This window comes from Cibotium barometz, chromosome 17, assembly GCF_041138505.1.
Source record: "Cibotium barometz isolate CiBa-2024 chromosome 17, ASM4113850v1, whole genome shotgun sequence".
NCBI lineage: Eukaryota > Viridiplantae > Streptophyta > Polypodiopsida > Cyatheales > Cibotiaceae > Cibotium > Cibotium barometz.
This window is the reverse complement of record NC_141062.1, coordinates 41,806,769-41,812,768: the sequence shown is the minus strand read 5'-3', so window position 1 is coordinate 41,812,768 and position 6,000 is coordinate 41,806,769.

Sequence of the window (6,000 nt, the reverse complement as noted above, 5' to 3'; positions counted from 1 at the left end):
CCATCGGCCTCCCCATCTGCCACTCAGCGCCACATCTTAGATACCTCCACTGGGTGCAGGCTGGCTACGTTCGTTCCAATAGACCTCCACTGGCTGCGTTCGTTCCAATAGACCTTCTCTTAAGGAATACGGTCCTCCTACCATGGTGCATTCCCCAATTTTGTAGAAGGATTCTTTAACCTCGCCTGGGAGATCCTCACCTCCATGATAGACTACATGCAGTGCAGTATGAGCAGCTCACAACATCCCAATCGGTCATGCTCCTGGCTCGCATGGATTTGATGCAAATCCAATAGGATCTCCAAGCCGCCCTCCTTGCCAACACACCCAGTTGCAAGCCTCCTACAGTAAGCAAACCCTATGGCAAAAGAATGTGCAGTCAAAGAACACGTAACTCAGGCATAGCACATAGCTCCGGGGTAGATGTCCAGCACCACCGAATTCAAAGTAGAGATGCTTTGATAGATGTTGTTGCCACCACCAAGCTGCTCACTCTCTCCCTCCCACCCCAAGACCCTGCCTAGCTCTTGGAGCTCATTTGAATCCTACAAGGCAGTCAGTAAGCAAACCCTATGGCAAAAGAATGTGCAGTCAAAGAACGCGTAACTCAGGCATAGCACATAGCTCCGAGGTAGATGTCCAGCACCATCGAATGCAAAGTATGCTTTGATAGATGTTGTTGCCACCACCGAGCTGCTCACTCTTTGCCTCCCACCCCAAGACCCTGCCTAGCTCTTGGAGCTCCACTTCTGTGCTTTCCAGCTCAACCTCCTCCATAATAACCTCTTGCTTGATGATCCCCTCACTACCTTGACCCTCGCCTACCTCATCACCAAAATCCCCCCCTCCTCCATTAACCTCATCACCCTTTTCTTCCAAACCCAACTCTCCTTCGACAACCCTACCATCCTCTTTGACCTTCCCATTCATCCTATGACAACTAACCTCTCCTCCATTAACCTCCTCATCACCCTTTTCTTCCAAACCCAACTCTCCTTCGACAACCCTACCATCCTCTTTGACCTTCCCATGACAACTAACCTCTCCAATTGGTAAAACCTACTGTGGTATGAACACGCCTCCATCAAACTGTCCGTACCCACTGGCCTCTGTTTGTACCCATATTCCTCCTTCAAATCCATTTTTTCCCATTGCCTACCTGAATAACATGGCAGGATCACTGTCTACTCATCTTATAAGGCCCTCCACGCCGTGCCCTCCCCCTTACTCCCCCTACGGTCTCCTTGTCCTCTACACCCGCATCTATCACCAATTGGAGGTCATCGCCACCACCGCCATCCTCCAATTCGATGATTCCCACATAGCCTTTCCCCAAGACTTCACCCTTAATGAGGCACATGATGCAAAGTCCTTTTGTCTTCTCCAAACCCTCGCCATCCGCCTCTATGGGAGACCATGTGATGACAGTGAAAGTGATGACAATGGGTGATATGATCATCCCACCTGAGGAGACCCCCCTTCCCTACAACCTTGCTACAAACAACCTCCTCCTGGCCCTCACCCCCCTCTCACCCTGGCTCCACCTCTCTCAACCCCCCACCACTAGTTCCCACCAATGCTCCCTCAAACCACCCACCCTCCATGCCAAACTCCTCTGAAGCTCCAGCTTCCCCTCTCCAACCTCTTCCCCTTCCACCCTTCTCCTCTTTCCCTCACCTCATATTTTCCCTCGCCACCCCCTTCACCAACACCACCATCACCCCCTTCCTCTCTCCATCTCGGATTGGGCTTGCCCAATCTGAGAGGACCCTCCTTCGACATTAGCACACCCACATCCACTCCTTGATGCCTTGCTCGGCACCCTCCCCTCTACCTCCTTGATGCCTCGCTCGGCACCCTCCCCTCTACCTCCAAAACTCATCCGCCTCAACAACCCCAACCCTCCCAACTTGCCTTCACCCACCTCCTAAAAGAAGATGAAATCCCTCCCACACCCCCCATGGGAGCACAATGAGGTGGATCCCCCCCCTCAATGCCCTCCACTGGCTCGATCCTCTAGACTACACCAAGTTCGAGCAAGCCATCTGCATCCTGATGGGTTGATAGCTCCAACATGCACCATTACCAAAGATCACAGACCGCATGGACATTCATGTCCTCTGTCTCTACATTGACGCACGCAGGATGCCTGGAAGAGATAGCACCCACACTAACAATGGGTGGCTATATCTGGCCACACTCCGATGCTCAGTCCCTCATGTTTGATCTTATTGGCAAGCAGCCAGTTTGGCGGCATCCCTTCCTCCTCAAGCTGCAAATTTGGGCCGAGTACTACAAAGCACCCCACCACCTCTGCATCAACCCGGCCTACCTCCCCATCCATCATATCAATGGGCCTAGGCCCTATTCCACAACATCACAATAGAACCTAAAGCTTTAATACAACTTTCCTTGGTTCATCCCTCCTACGTCCCAAAGCTTATGCACAGAAAAAAACATGCTTGCCCAAATGCATGCCTTCATAGCCAAGTACGACCAAGTATCGAAACTCGCCATCATTGCCACCATCTGCTTTTTTAACCTCATCACCACTCTCTTGGAAGAGTTCCCCACGTGGCATCACTACCATGAAGGAACACAAAGCGTTGCCTCCTTAGACATCAATAAAGGTCCCACACTCCGGCAACTCTTTGGCTACTACAAATGCATGCAGTTAATGTTGCCTACCTAGCATCTCCAAACCTTTGAAGATACGATGGAGACCACCTTTTGGACTAGCTACAAAGCTTGGTATGACTTTGTATGCACATACTCGCTATACTACCACTGAGCCTTCTTTCTAGTTCCGAGGAGGACCTGAATTAAGGAGGGGAGTATGTTAACCATAATGGTTAACATTATTCTAAGCATGGTTACACTTCATGTAATTCATTTTTATGCAAAATCATGCTAAGCGTTTCTTGAAAAAGATATCGGATGACCAAGCTTACGGCATGTGTAATGCCAGCCCATGATCAATAAGCCTAGGTGTACATATAGCTAGAGAACCAATTTTGGGCCCCCAATTGTTAAATGGGCAGCTAGTCATTGTAAAAAGAGAGTTCATGTATATAAGTGACTTATGAAATATGAGAAGGATATGCAATCCCATTATCACAATTGAATCTTCTTCTTCTTCCCTCTTACTCTTGTGTGGCTATGGTGGTGATCTTGTGCGTTGATGCATGCTTGCTTGCTTGATTGTGTGTGTGTGCTTTTAGTTGATACTTCCTTTCTTCCCTCTTCTTCTTCTTATTGTAGGTGTTGATGCATGCTTTCTTGCTTGATTGTGTGTGTGTGTGTGTGTGTGTGTGTGTGTGCTTATTGGTGATACTCTTCTTCTTCTTCTTCTTCTTCTTCTTCTCTCTTCTCTCTCTCTCTCTCTCTCTCTCTCACACACACACACACACACACACATGATGGCATTGAGGTAGGACTAGAGCTCTCCATAGCTCTTTCTCTCATTTCTCCCTACCTAGCTCAAGGAACGCTCCACTTGGGTGACACAAGTGGTGGTGAAGTGAGCCCCTAGAGGCTTCACATCTAGGAATTAACCCTCTTAGGGTTGGTTAAGTTTTTTTTGGGAGAAGAATTTGAGAAATGCTTACATATGTTCTGATAAATCTTCAATGTAATTTTGGGACTGTATAGAAGCGTCAAAGCTACCCTTTATGTAATTTTGCTATTTTGATGTTGGGTAACGGTTTAAGAACCCTTGCTTCTAGATGTGTATGGATTTCTTTGTATTCAATAAAATCATATGGACTTTTGGATTTTACATTAATGAATGTGAAATAACTATATTTGGAACATAAATGACTTGAGGATAATGAATTGATTTGTACATATTGACAATGATATAGATGCTCAAGTGGTTTTGGTTTTTCAATCTTTAAGAGACTATTGTTGTTTAAATGAAAGAAAAGTAATTGCTAAAATTTTAATCCTTGAAGTTCTTAACATTAAAAATAACGCGGGCAAAACATCAACCATAAATAAAGTAGAGAGGGCTATATTTAGAGATGTTTTCAATAAATAAATATAACTAAAATGTAATCTTTTATAACATATAGATGCAATCAGAACTAACTAACCACAAATTATACTTTTGATATTGGATATATGTTCTTTTAAGACCGTCGCTCCCATATTTTTGTGGTTTTTTCATATTAAAAAAAAATCATGTTCATAAGCTCTTCTCAAAAAATGAATGAGAGATACCTCTATTTGGAACATAAATAACTTGCACTTTGTTGTGAAAATCAACAAAAGTCCTCACTCGAACCGCCACCTCACTCGAATTCTAGTAATCCTCGCTTATAAAGGAACATCCGACTCTTTAGGGAAGGTGTTTCAAATGATGCTCAATCCCCCTCAAACACAAGGGTTCCATACCATTAGTAACTACTTATTGAAGCCACACCACCTTAGTGTTTTGACCATATGCAAAGACTAAGCATTCCTAACTTTGAACTTAAAGAGGGTGGGCTTTACAGGATGGAGAACCCATTATGATTCATGCTCTTGTATCACTTACTTCATTGCATTGAAGCTCGAGTTCTAGAATCTAAGACTTTATCCACTGAACCCTCTAGAAACATAAGTTTATTACCCTACCCACCCAAGGTGGTTGTAGGCAACGTACAGACCCTCCCATAGATCCTAGATTCTAAGAACAACTGAGACTTGAGGATGGGGATGAAAGCAATTCCTCCCCTATTTGTTGCTGCTCACTAACACAATGCCTCCACCAATGCCAAGGGAAGACGAATCTGGCTTGGGCTTCAGCCTAGGAGGAGGAGGATTATTAGGCTTAGGAGCGGGGGACTCCATGTAGGAGGCTCTAGATTAGGATATGTTCATGGGGGATATTATCATCATTCTGGCCCCATAATTCACATCTACTTGGCCACATTATTATATGGAGCACTTTTTGGTCATCATATTCCTCCCACTTTACCACAAACATCATACCCATATCCCTATCCTACACTTGAATTGCCCCTCAACACTAGCAACAAAAAGAGGCTTGACCCTCGAAATGTTTAGATTAAGAAAATCTTGAACCACTGCACTATTAAGAAAATCTTCATGTGTCATGTATTCAAGGGGTATTACTGTTTTCCCAAAAATCAATAAAGAGACCCCTTCTGTAAATGTGTTTCTGTAAATTTATCTTGAAATTTTGAATTTGAAAACCCTTCATTTGAACCCACGTTATATAGTTACATATTTTTAGGTGACCACCAAAGACCACCAAAGATTGTAAAACTAGTTCACATCTTCAAATTGATGACCAAATGGGTGATCCCATACCACACATGGAGATACTCACATAGATTTGCAAGACCTACAATCAAGTAGAAGACTAAATCAAAGTGAGTCCCGTTGTTGGGCTCACACTTGGTAAAGTGAGTTAGTGATTTCCCTCACTAAACCTAATGAAAAGGTGGATTTGAATGCCTTGAAGAAATCCTTCATAGTTAGTTAATCTTGATAAGGAACCCACTAAACCCAATTGACCAATCGTACCATGTAAATTAGAGGGAGAATCTATCAAGGATTAAAAAAACAAAGTAGGGTATCTCCACCACTATGTCTATGATGAAAGATATCAATTCTTTGACAAGAGGTTGATATAGGTAGATTCTTGGAAGGCCTCCATGACATAATGCTTCACAATGCCCTATATACCTAAGGACATAAATCCTTTAAACAATGTTGCCATGCTACAACCACCATGCCACATCAAATAGACTTTGATGATAATTGCATGGAAACTCATTCACATGAGTTACCTAAAGGAATCAAAGGCCTCATTTGGAACTACGGCATTTAAAAGCGAGAAACAAAGGAAAAGATCCCCTAGTAGGATAACTTGTGGAAGAGCCAGTAGTTGCTTTAATGCAGCAATGACACACTAGTGGTTGTGGAGAGCTAGAGTTGTAAAGAGACCAACTTGGGACAACTGCATATTTACCCCATATGCGAGTTGGTGTG